At 38.7% G+C, this 14185-nt stretch overlaps 1 protein-coding gene across 6 annotated transcripts in view; it reads right to left on the reverse strand.

Annotated features, from left to right (window-relative positions):
* KCNIP4 (potassium voltage-gated channel interacting protein 4) overlaps nt 1-14185 on the reverse strand; it is a 927129-nt gene that overhangs the window by 120081 nt on the left and 792863 nt on the right. The window lies entirely within an intron of this gene.

Raw genomic sequence — 14185 nt, forward strand, 5'->3', positions numbered from 1 at the left:
GTGAAATGTACTTAATGTAGTTATGTGTTAATGCCTGATTGTCTCCAACAGATAGTAAGTTCCTTCAGGGAAAGTATTTCTATGTTTTTACTATTCTTTTTTAAAAACATATTTTATTTATTTGTTTTTAGAGAGGAGGGGAAAGGAGAGAGAAAGAGAGAGAGAAACAATCATTGTATGGTTGCCTCTAGCACAACCCCTACTGGACACCTGGCCCACAACCCAGGCATGTGCCCTGACTGGGAATTGAACTTGCAACACTTTGGTTTCCAGGCCAGCACTCAATCCATTGAGCCACACCAGCCAGGACTGTTTTTATTGTTTTTTACCCAAAGTCTAAATGTCTGGCATGTATGGTCTCTCAATAAAAATATCTTGCTTAAATAAATGTTAACTGTGGGAATGGTGAACACTCTTTGTTCTTTATATAAAGATGTCAGTGTTGATGTGTTCAGTGATCTTTATAAAAAAGCAGCTATCTCAATGTGACTAGCAATTATTTTTCACATGTTACATGCTAGTCAGGGTACTAGGACTTTTACGTATGTTATCATTCATTCTACAATAACTGTGCGAGCTGGATATGATCTTTATTTTATGTTCAAAGAACCTCAGTACCTCAGAGGATTTACAGTCATTTCTCTTTTATCCCTCAGCAAGTACCAAAGAATTCAAACTCAGGTCTGCATCTCTCTTTTATAAAAATTAAACTTATTAGGGTGACATCCATTAATAAAATGATATAGGTTTCAAATGTACAATTCTATGGTATACCATCTGTTTATTTCATTGTGGGCCCATTACCCAAAGTCAAATCTTCTATCACCATATATCTGACCCTCTTTACCCTTTATTACCCTTCTCCCTTCTTCCCTCTGGTAACTACCATACTGTTGTCTGTGTCTAGGAGTTTTTGTTTGTTTGTTTTTCTTATTTGCTCATGTGTTGCTTTTGTGCCCATTAATGCCTAAAAGACATTAGTACATTCTCAGCAGTTAGAAAGGAACATAAATGCAGATTTGCAACTCATTAAATCCATTGAAATGATCAATAGTTTACTAGTCACAATATTGTACATGTTGAGGTACAAATGACATCCACAAATTATATCAATGTGAGTTCAGAATAAGTCATATTCAATTAAACAGGGTAAATGGAAAGATCCCTAATGCTGTAATTCTAAATTCTCTATCAGCACCACAGAAAAACCAAGCACCACAAATCAATATTCCCAAATGGATATGAGTAGCTCTTTCTCCTAATTTGATTTGTAGTAACTAATGCTTTAGACTGACACACAGTATGAAATATTGTCCTTGAAAACAAGCAACTATGTCTGATGCTCAACATTTTATTTGTTAGAAACTGAGCCAGGAAAACTCAATGTGAAAATATATCACAGAAGCTGAGGAGCTATGTCCTGAAGAAAAAATTTAATTTCATGCCAATTAAATAGACGCTGTCTGGTATCTTTTAATAAGTACCTAGTATCTTGACCACATCAAAATGTTGCCTAAGGGAATTCTTTGGAGTCACATAAAGTGAAGTCATACTTTGCATGCGAATTCAAAATAGTACCATATAAATAATAAAGTCTTATGCTATGTGCAAATTTGAAAGTAATACAATACTCAAAATTTTGTTAAATTTTTAAAGAGTTTTATAACTTCAAAGCTGGCAGACTGACTGAACAGTGACCTGTTTTGGATATTGCTTTAAGGCAATACAATATCCCCTTAAGCTTTAACAGAAACTCTGGCCATCCTTGTTAACCTTATGGAAACTTTAAATAAGTATTGATGTTGCCAAGACTATGTTCTTCAAATAAAGCACAACCTTCTTATAATTCACATCAACCAGCCTTTATCTTAAATACAACGGAACCAAAACTTGAATCCTGAAAGTCCTAGCATCACTGAATTCAATTCTACGAATGTCTGCTGATGATACAGACTCATTAAATGCTCCTCAATGCTTTCTATTCCCAGGGATGTTAAGGTTTTATTAAAAAGAAGGTGACCTTTTTGAGAGATATAAGTGAAAAAATTAAAAAAAAAACAAACCCTCACTTCACTCCAGAGGTCAATTCTGTGCCTTCCTCTATCACTCAGAACTGACTCCCTACTAGATCCATCAGATTCTCTGGCTCTTCCCTATCCGCAGGACATGGAACAGAAAGCTGCTTATGAAACCCCAAACCCTGTTTTAGAAATCTGCTATGCCTAAGCGTTGTAATAGGCACCTTATCAATGCAGGCATACCTTGGAGATATTATGGCTTGGGTTCCAGACCACCACAATAAAGTGGGTCATAATCTTTTTGCAGGTGGTGGGACTTATCTTTAATTTATAAAAAGTGATGGGAGAACCCAAGAGCTGGAAATTTTTTGTTTTAAGTAATAGTTAATAAGTTTAGTAGTTAATGCATGTAAAACACTATTGTTTCAGGAACTGAAGGAGTGGGCCACCCTGACCCCAGGGGACTGCAAGCAATTTGACCTTTGTGCTCCAGAGGGGACTGCAAGTAATCAAGATAGGGTCTGAGCAATTGTGTTCCAGGGAGAGACATCTGCCACCCAGGACACAGATGAAGAATCACCAGTCTAGGGAAGAAAAGATGCTAGGGAAATTGCTAGACTGCAGCTTTTATCCGAGTAACCTCTTTCCCAAGTCACAAATCCCTTACCTATGCTTTTTTCCTTCTGAATTCCAAACCCCTTACCTGCACTTTTTTTCCCTTATAAAAAAGGCTGGCTAAAAGGAAATATAGGATGATTTTTTAGGGTACAGAATCCACTGTCTTCTCAGATCGCCGGCCATCTGAATGAAGCGCCCATAAAGATTCAATCCCTGCCTCTGTTTATTGGTTCTGGTGATGACAGGCAGCACAAACACTGACTTTTATGGTTTCAAAAGTATGCTAACTGTGAAACATCAAATGTTTGTAAAGTAGCACAGAAAATGAGGTCTCCCTGTGCTGTCTTACATAAACTTCATGAGAATCATTTATCAAGGAAGGCACTGCACTCAGGAATGTTTTAGCTTGCCTAAGATCAGAAGTCTAAAGGCTAACGGAATGTGTCAATGAATCTGGTCTGTCTGAATACTAAGGCCACACGTACACTATTCATGTTTCATTCATCTGTCTCCCCAGCATCATGCATAGCCTAGCGCTGACTGTTCAATACATATTTGTTAAATGAATGAATCGATGTTGGGTGAATTCCAAAGCAGGAAGGAGGCTCATTTTATATGAATAAGTCATTGCTTTTTTAAGGTTTCTAAAAACAATTAGCATTTGATTGGGACAATCTGAAATTCCAGGCCTTAGCAGAACAATCTGTCACTCAGAGGCAAGGGCCTGCAGGAAGCTAAGTCTGGAAAACTTGCAGAGGCAGCCCTTGCTCGGTGGCCTTCAATGCCAGGCTCTGCTGGTAGCTCAGGGGAAACTGGTGGCAGTAGGGAACCCAGCATTGCCAACACACTGTAATAATCTCAGAAAACAGTGCTGAGGAAACACACTCATATCCTAAAAAGGAACTCATCAAAGTGATGAAATTGAGATAAGACATCCTTACTGGGAGAAAGCAATATTGTGCTCTCAGCCCAAAATGTCACGGGAAGCTTATACAAATGGCTTCCTGGGTAAGGAAAATTATAGACCCTACCTTATTCTCTGGATGACGAAAGCCATCAAATTGAACATGACCTCAGGATTGCACGTGCATAGAATCAAGCAGGACCATTGTCTGATACATTTTTATAGGAAGAGTCTTGCTGCAAGATAGACCTGAGGTTCATGTATGCTTTGAGGGGGGGCATGGGACTGAATACATTTGAGCTTCATGTACAAGATGATAAGTAACAAATGCTTTGGTTTTTTGAGCACTTTACAAAGCACTACCCAACTTGATCATCAAAACAGTCCCATGAGATAAGCCTGTTTGGTATTATGGTCCATATTTTATAAATGAGAAAATTTATGAAGCTTAGAAAATGCAGAGCACAACTGATATCTAGCTGAGACTTTATTCTAAGTGTTTTTTTTTTCCTTCACATTCTTTCTACTTAAAATGTGCTACTCAGACCATCGGCCTCATCTGGGAACTTGTTGGAAATGCAGAATCTTTGGACTCACCCCTGAGCTACTGAATCAGAACTTGCATTTTGATAAGAACCTCTGGTGATCCATATGCGCATTAAATTGTGAAAAGCTTCTCACAGACCACAGTTGGACCAGGCATCCAGAATGCCTCCACCTGTCTCAACTCCTTATGAATGCCTCCACCTATCTCAACTCCTTATGAATGAGGGTAAGTCGAGGGCACTAGTAAGAATAAGTTGCCAATTTGCGGATCTTCTCAAAATATCAGATTTAAGTGTTGATAGCACCAGTGATACCAACATAGTGTCAGCTAAGATTGTAGACTCAGAATCCTGGTTTTGCCACTTACTGAGTGGCTTGGGGAGCACCCCTTCATGCTTTCAACTCCAGGGCCTCATCTGGAAATGGGGATAACAAGAACACCAACCATGTAAGCTTGCTGTGAAGATAGAATGAAAATTAGTGCTCGGATCTGGCATGTGGTGAGTACGCCATAATGCTCGTTATTTTAAGGATGATACTTCACAGAGGTCACTCTAGCTGTCTATTTCACCAAGAAAGAAAAAGAAAATCTTTTAAAGAAGTTCTCCTGGTTCTTCAGTAGTCCCGCCCTTTGAACTCTACCACAGAGACTCGCTTCATGGCCACACTGATCTATGGAATTTGTCCAGGTGGTGCAAGATCATTGTGGGCTTCAAGGAAGTTATCCTAGAATGAACCCTTGACACATTTTTCTAGACTGGCCATCTCAGGTATTATTTATTTGTTGGCCCACACTCAGATTCTAAAGAGCAATATTTTGGGAAACTCTGATCCTTCTAGGGTATGATAAACTTTTAAAAATTATTCCCAGAAGTCATAGAGCAACTGAGAAGAAGCTCAGATAACTTCTCTTCTCTAGGAGACAGAAGACTCAAGGATAGAGAGGAGGGTAGTTACTCATGGGTGCTCAAAGCCACAAGGAAGATGTAGGCATTGATTCTAGGAAAAGAAGCTGATCACCACAGGGTTAGCTGAAAACTCAGTCCCTCAGGCCCATCTTGCTGGTGTATTAGAGAATTTCAAAGACAGCGATTTAGAAAAAAAATTAACTGGCCGAGTTGTCTCTAGTATGTGCAGAGGCAGTACGAAGACCTGATTTTCTCCTGAACGAGACAAGGAACATAAAAAAAACGCTTTGTTAAAATGTCTTTAACAAAGATGAGTTATTCTTAGTCATTAGTTATTATTGGTAATATTTTGCTCTCGTTTCTTACATGGGAAGAATTTCCGAACCTCGATATGTGTGGTGTGCAATTTCAAATTAGGTATCATAAACTGCCAGGGTAAAAGTAGGTGAGGCCATTAGCGGCATGCTGCTCCTCTGTGCAGAATCATCATTATTTATACAGCAAGCGAATCCTTAAGAGACAGGTTGAGAGGAAGGATCCAAACACACTGCAAACTGCCACGGGCGTGCAATGAACTTAACAACGCAAATGAAATTTAAATGGAGCATCTTAATTCTTCTTGCTTTTCTCACTGCATAGCAAGCCCACATCTTCCTGTTGATCTTCATTTTGCACATTTGGCACTCAATTCTCTGCTGAATTTCTCCAGGGCAAATATTAAGGGAGGCAATGAGTGCCATAGCTTGGATTGAAAGCTGGCCTTCCTCTGCCAGGCCCTCATCTGCCACAGCTCAGTGCATTCCTATTATGTGGGGCCTGGTGCTTTCATTAGTCAGATGGAAAGAAACAACCTTTTGTTTTTTTTTTTAAAGCATGGAGTTTAAAGATGTAAATAATAAATTACAGGCCACAGACTTTTTCTAAGTCTTCTAAGATAAACTTTCTATTTTCAAATGGAGAACAGTTTTTTATTTACAAAATGAAGGAAAACTGGATCAATCTTTAAATACGACTTCGTACTTTGAAAGAGCTAAGACTCATCTCTATGTTATCATAAATTAGTTGATGCATATTTTTACTTACTTGCTCTGTCATGTGCAACTTCTTTCTTAGCTAACTTTGGAAACATCTGCCTCTATTTTTTAACCTTTAAAAATTCATTTCTATCTTCAACCTAATTGAGATTTTATTTTTTGTGTTTTGTCTTTAGGTTGTTTATTTTTTACTAATAAATTGCTTGTGTTTTCTTATATTATACTGAGTTTTATCCTTCTATGGCTTTACTTGGGTCTATTTCTTTTGTCTTGTTTCTCATCATTTCTTTTTTTTTAGGATTTTATTTATTTTATTTTAGAGAGGGAAGGGAAGGAGAAAGAGAGAAAGAGAGAGAGAGAAACATCAGTGTGCGGTTGCTGGGGGCTGTGGCCTGCAACCTAGGCATGTGCCCTGACTGGGAATCGAACCTGCGATGCCGGTTTGCAGCCCGTGCTCAATCCACTGAGCTACACCAGCCAGGTTCTCATCATTTCTTAGCACGTTTCACATATTTTTAAAGTTTCACCTCATTCCTTTATTCTTTTCAGCTCTCAGAGCCTGTATTTCCTCATTACTTATCATTTCCACCTTATTTACTCTTCTTGTCAAGATCGGGCTTTTAGCCACTTACATTACATCACTTTGATTTAGTGTTGGCTTGTTTCATGTTTTAATTCAATTTTTATCACCTTTAAAACATTTCTTATGCCACTTTTGTTCTGTTTTGTGGAGTGTTCTTACATTTCCTGCTAACTCTTAACATGTAATGGCTGGCAGAGTGACCGTAGAAGTGGGATCTGGCCGTGGACCCCTGGTCTAAGCGAGGGAGCCTGTGTCGGGGCAAGGTCCCCTCTCCTTCTGTTTGCCTTTCTTTTTCAAGATAAAAGCTCCGTGAGAGCAGCGGCCCGTGCCTGCTTCGGCTCTTGCATCTTCTGGCTCATTGGAGGCACCTAATAAAACTTATGAAGGGTAATAATGATGATGGATAAGGCTTACTAAGGATTCCATGAGTCCATCAACAATTTATTAGCACTATGTGGCAGACATCCTTCTAGGACTTCCCATGCATTAACTCAGTTTTCACAACTATGCTATTAGGAAGGCATTATCATCACCCCCATCTAAATATGAGGACTTTAAGACCTCAAGAGACCTGGCTGGCATAGCTCAGTGGATTGAGCGCGGGCTGCGAACCAAAGTGTCGCAGGTTCGATTCCCAGCCAGGGTACATGCCTGGGTTGCGGGCTATAACCCCCAGCAACCGCACATTGATGTTTCTCTCTGTCTCTCTATCTCCCTCCCTTCCCTCTCTAAAAATAAATAAATAAAATCTTTAAAAAAAAAGACCTCAAGAGATATAAAGTCGCCTTCCAGCGGTTACCCATGTCATCCATCTCTGGGTTTGGGGCTCTTAACCATCACTTGCCCAGTGCCTGCCATATTACATAATAAATAACTGGCCAATAAGAGGCAAGTAGAAGTGATGTCTTTAAAGGGGGCTTTATGCAATAACTACCTAAGACACAATGTAGGCTAATCAAATAAAGAAATGCCTGAAACCTACCTAGAAAATTCATGACTGGCTATAATCTTCAATGGCCTGAGCCTCCAGTTTTGTGCAGACTGTCATCACCCGTCTCTGCTCTGGGGCAGCCCACTCCATTAGGATATCAATTTTTGATCCAACACAGCAGGTGGTGCCTGGCTCTCCTAGATGGGCACCTCTCAGTTTGCCAAAGATGTATAAAAGCAGTATTTTAAAGAATTGCATTTACTCAACAAGCTAATTTCCTTCTCAGCTAGAGTTCCATCATTCTTTAGCCCTAAGAATAAAAAGCGAATGAACTGAATCAAATAAATATAGAACTCTCTGCATTTCCGTATGTGACACGTGACTCTTCTCTTGTAGGATAAATCTCTGCTCCCCATAGTCAAGCTGCTCACCTACAGGTGAGATTCAAGAATCAGGAGAAAGGTTTTACATGTGCTTTTTCAAAATAGGGTGTTACTGATTTAATACCAGGGGTTTACAACTACATGAAACGTAATTTCCCCAGCAATGAGTTGGGAGAGCCTGTTGAACTGTTGTCTGAGAGAAAAGCTCATGAAAGACACAGTGCCCAAGGTGCCTGTTGGTCATGCAAGTCACAAAGACACTCCCTGCCTAGGATGCACCAAAACTGCAGATGCCCGCAGGAAATCAGGTATTCCTTATAAACCACCTTTTTGGTACAAACAATGTAGAAAAACTAGCCAGTCTCATCAGTTAGGGAATAATGTGACACCTCCCCAAATCCAGGTTCCCGGATGCCAGACCAAGGTCAAACTGCTAGGCAGGTCCTATGGATAGCAGTCTCAGACCTGTGTGTTAACTGTTTCCTACCCAATGCCTGAGGGCCTTTGGTGGAGGAACTTTTCTGGCTTCTTGGGGTGTTTGCGGTGCTTGACCAAAGGAAAGTTTGAGGAGTGAGGGGCGCGGACAACGGAGCAGGGGTGCTGTGTGGCTCCGTCTGCCCTCCCTCTTCTGGGCACGTGGAGGCAAAAGCTTGGACGATATGTGGATTAATTATATCATCTGCTCATCTTCCTTTTTGGTTTTATTGTTCATCACGGTATTCATTAGAGTGAACAGAGGTGACTTTAAACCCATTGTATATTGTGAGGTGTTGGCTGCGTTCCCGAAAAGCACTTCATGCAACATGTTTCTGTGTTTTCATGTGTTAGAGCTTGAAATGTGAAGTCCACCTCGGCAGGGCCCTTTGGAAACATGTGAAATCTATGTATAAAGTTCACTTCTTAAATCATTCACCCTGTACATCAGTTCAGTCTTTTGAGATGTTGTGAAGTAAGGCTCAGGCGTGGGGCATTTGCACTTTCCATAACAGAGTTTCTACACGAACCCCTCCAACGTACTGAACTTCCTGGAAATCGCTGATCTTAGAAAAGCTCCTCTTGGATTTCTGGGTACCATCTGGCAATTGAATCATGACCTTAGTTTCTCCTGCTCGAATAATTTAGCTTTTGGATATGAGAAATAATGGCAGAGCCAAAAAGAATTGGTTATACACCTCTAAACAAAGCAAGAAATTATAAAACCAACATTAGTATCAAAATACAGCCTTAGTGTATTTTAAAAAGATATTCTTGCTGGGTTTTTTTTTGCGGGGGTATGATGACTGGGTGGACTTTATCCAAGAAAGTGATTATTTTTGTGAGCAGAAGAGGAGAAAGAAATGTGTGGGAATAAAATATTTAAGTTGCTGTTTTCCTTGAAGCTATAATAGTCCATGCAATTTACAGGTCTACATTACTCAGCATTTAAAGATGTTTATCCCTATTTTAAAGTATTTTAAAAACCATAATGTTTTTTATTTACAGTCCTTTGAAATATGGTAACACGATTAAAAGTTAAAAGGCTTTTCCTGATGCAATATTAATCCTTTCGTGGAATAGTTTATATTAAAGAAAGGAAAAAGATGAAGGCAAAAATATTTCTTGCTAGCATTCTGACTTCTGGAGGAGGATTTGAGACTGAATTCTAGTTGTTTGTTTTCGGTATTTATTATAGTTTAAACTGAAATGTGTGGGATTTAGTCATCATGCCCTAATATCATTAAAGTTGTATACAACTGAGCAGTTTCAGTACCATGGAAAATGCCATGTTTATCTATATTTTTAAAAGGGTATTTTTAAAGCTAGAAAATAATCCCACAGCATATATTTTAAGCTATTATTTGTCTAAGAAGTGTTATATTAAAATGCCTATTGTTCTAGGACTTGTTAACAATTGAAGACATGATTTATTTCCAGGGGACTAACTCAATTCTAAGAGAAAAAAATTAGAAAGAAATATTGAACAAAAGCTAAAAACTATGTGTGTGTGCATATGAGCATGTATGTGGACACAAAGAACATAAGAGTGATAAAATATGTTCAAAGTTAAAAATGCAATTTTTAGTATATGCTCTAATATATAGCAATTTGTCATCACTTTTAAAATTATGTAAAAGCTACAATTATCTTATGATTATAAAATACAGATTTTCTAAGATAGTTCTAACTTCACATTTTCTTCTCCTTTTCCTCTTCTTCCTCTTTTTTCCCCTTCCCTTTTCTTCTTCTTCTCCTTCTTTTCCTTTTCCTTCTCCTTCTTTTCTTCTTCCAAATTTGACTCAATGAAACATGCTGAAGTGCAGATTTAATTTTCAGACTTAGCAATGCTAAGATTTTCATGTAAATGAATTAAACTTTTTCTATGGCATCAATTAATGTAAATAAACAAATCAGAAAAAATTACCAGAGGTGAGTCATTATATTTTATTAACTATATTTTATTGATTATGCTATTACAATTGTCCCAATTTTTCCTCTTTTGTGCTCCACCCAGTACCTCTCACTTCCTCAGGCAATCCCCACATCATTGCTAATGTCCATGGGACATGCATATAATTTCTTTGGCTACTCCATTTCCTATACTGTATTGCTGCTAGTGCCAGACCTAGGGGCACTTAGCCAGAGGTGTGGAGGCTGGGGGCTCACTGAAGCTGGGTATTCCCTGTTTGAGAGGATTTAGGAAGTTGTGAAGCATGAACCAAGACCAGCCATTCACATGGAAAAGCAGTTTGGGTGGGTCTGTAAATTGGGTGGGATAGAATTTCTGGGGATCTACAGGGCTGGTCAGTGTTAACCAGGTTGATGGAGTCTCAGATAAGGCACTAGCCTGCCAGCTCTGTGGTTCTAGGCAGGGAGGTTTCAGGAAATGGACAATGGCCTCTGCCCACCTTTATGTCTGGGAGAAAGCTATCCTCCAGCTCTCACCTTAATGCCAGACACTTCCGTTTTTCCCTGTATACCTCTAAGGTAGTTCCTTTCTAAGTTCCTTTCAAGCTTCTGCTCCAGTGCTGGAGCTCAGAGGGAGTGAGTCTGAGTAGATGCGTCCATGTGCAGGTTCTTCAAAAGGAACTGCTTGGGATTCCAGCTGTTTCATCCAGTGGCTCAGTCTCCACTGTTTTGTTTTTTGTTTTTGTTTTTTGTGTTTTTTTTTTTTTTTGCAACCAGAAGTTATGGGGATTTATCTTCCCAGCACTGAAATCTTGGGCTGGGGGACCTGATGTGGGGCTGGGACTTCTTGCTCTCAAGACATCACTCCCAAATTTGTATCTACCGCACATGGACGTGGGACCAATCTGTTCCTTGTCTCCACCCCGCCTGCCAGTCTGGATGGGTGTGGTTTCTTCAATTCCGTAGTTGTCAGACTTCCATTTATCTCGATTTCTGATGGCTCTGAGTGATGGCTGTTCTATAATTTAGTTGTAATTTTGGTGTGGTTATTCAAGGAGGTGAGCTGTATTTACCTATGCTACCATTTTGACCAGCAGTCTCTATATTTTTAATTTGTATGGAAAAGTATGAGCTTTGATTTAAAAAATTCATGTGTCTACATTGCTGAAATTGAGAGAAATCCTCATAGTTTAAGTATTCCTTGCCACCTTTCAACAATTATTTATAAAAATTCAGAGTAGATCTTAACTAGTTTACCAGTATTTACTAAATGCCTTATAAATATAAAACATAGATCTTTTTTTCTTTTTCTTTTTTTAAAAGATCTATTTATTTATTTTTAGAGAGGGAAGGGAGGGAGAAAGAGAGAGAGCGAGAGAAACATCAATGTGTGGCTGCTGGGGGTGATGGCCTGCAACCCAGGCATGTGCCCTGGCTAGGAATCGAACCTGCGACACTTTGGTTCGCAGCCGGCGCTCAGTCCACTGAGCTACACCAGCCAGGGTGCCAAAACATAGTTCTTTATTATATCTAATACTCTAGTGGGAGATGAATATAAGTAAGTAGCTATTTATAATACAACTTGATATGTATAATGTTCTAGGTTAATTAGAAAGCTGTGGAAATCTATAGAGTATGCACCTGACTCTATCAATTGAAGGGATACATTTATGAAGGCATTTCTGAAAGTATAGCACAGTAGTCTGACTATTATACAGATTCAAGTATATCACAGTTTAATTCATAATTATCTATACTTCATGAAATTTTAATAACAATCTCAAAGTAAGATCTGGTAGACCCAACTATAGTTACTGTTCAAAATGTTAATCCAAACAACTGTTGCTCTAAGATAGGAGTATACTGACTTCAACTCTCCAATCTTTCCTTTCTCCGTAACTTTAGATGTTATGTTGAAGCAAAAGGCAGAAGAACAGAAAGAAATTTAGGCAGCTCCTTAGTCTCAGGACAATCAAATTGTGGGTGGCCTTGACCATAGGTTTTCCCAATCAGTGGGATACATTTCAACCTTGATATTTGCATGTACGCTGTGCATGGAGGTGGAGAAAGCTTTGTAAAGTTGAATGTCATCTAAAGGATCAGAAACACATACTTTATTGAAGTATGGAAATCATAGACATGTACACACACACACCACTTGCTAAATAAATGTTGAAAATGTTAGAATCTAAAAAGCTGAGATGTAAATATGGTAGAAATTGAAAGTAAAACTGGAATCCATAAGGTAGATCTACTTCGTTTTCTCTTCCTCTAACTCTCCCTGTCCATTTGTTCCTGCCCACTCCCTTCCATGTACACATATATTTAATCCTTTTATATTTTAACAAAATAAAACAATTTGTTCCTCAACTTGTTGTCATGTAGCATCAGCAGCTCAAGCCACCACACACCCAAACTTCTCTTCTAAAGTTCATTGGGTCATCCTGTATCTCTTCTCAACTTACTAGATGATTTTGCATCACGGTGCCAATAGGGACTATGCCCTTCTTGAGTTTTTTCCATCTTGATTTATTGACACCACATTCTCCTACATTTCCTCTCACAAATCCGTGGCCATTCTTTCTTAATCTGCACTTGGGGTTCTTTTTATTTCTATTGCCCTTAAATTCGAATATTCATGTTCCCTGGCGTCTTGTCATTTCTCTTTACTTCACACTCATAAGGGCACTGCTGAGATATAATGGTAGATTAAAACAATAAAGCTAAACATCTCTACCATCATGGAGCTTATATACTAATAAGGAGAAATGCACAATATAGAAATAAAAACTGTAACTGTTTATCAGATGGCTTTGAGTTCTTTATATCCAAAGTGGAAATCATCATCATTGTCTCTTAAGCTCCATCTCTGAGTCCTTGCAAATACTCACCCTGTTTTTCAGCTAGAAAACTAGGAATCATGCTAGACTCTCAGATCCCACACAACTCATATCCAAGTCCTCACAAACCCTAAATCCTGTCAGTCCTATCTTCAGGGATGCAGGTATCAAAATATCTGCATCCCTAATTCTACTGGCTTTATTTAGGCTGCTTTATTTCTTCTCAAGTTCCCCAATTTCATTCTCTACATTGCCTTAGTGGGAATTTCAATAGGAACAACCTTATCATGCCACACTTTGTATAATATCTTTTAATAGCTCTCTAATATTTGAGTATAAGCTATGGTCTCTCTTGCAAGTAAATAGAAATTCTACTGTTTTTCTTAGCAGGTACTCCTAAAGAATCTCTCATCACTCAAAAACCCTTTCTGTGGTTTCCAAAGACATTTTTTTGTCTTGTATTAACCAATATTCCCAGTTCCTCTCCTACTGCATCAATCCACAGTTTTGGTAAGCTAGTCATACTCAAGGAGCCTGTACTTGCTAGTAAGTCATGGCTACCACCATCATCACCCTCACCTTGTAAAGAGCACCCACAACGTATCTAACAGTGTTTACTTGTATGTGACTACTTCGTACATGGAATTTTTAATTGACATAAGAACTGTAATGAAGTAGGGCCCTAGCTGGTATACCTCAGTGGATTGAGTGCTGGCCTGTGAACCAAAGAGTCAATGGTTTGATTCCCTGTCAGGGCACATGCCTGGGTCACAGGCCAGTTCCCCAGTAGGAGGCATGTGAGAGGCAACCACACATTAATGGTTCTCTCCCTCTTTTTCTCCCTCGCTTCCCCACCTCTAAAAAAATAAATTAAAAAAATATTTTTTTAAAAAAGAATCCTAATGAAGTATATATTATGCTTTCCATGTATTATATATAGATACTATATATTATAAAGTAGATACTATATATTATAAATTATGGATAGTATATATTATAAATTAGAATACTAGAACACAAGAGATTTAGTTTTTT

This window comes from Phyllostomus discolor, chromosome 1 (genome assembly GCF_004126475.2).
Source record: "Phyllostomus discolor isolate MPI-MPIP mPhyDis1 chromosome 1, mPhyDis1.pri.v3, whole genome shotgun sequence".
Taxonomy (NCBI): Eukaryota; Metazoa; Chordata; class Mammalia; order Chiroptera; family Phyllostomidae; genus Phyllostomus; species Phyllostomus discolor.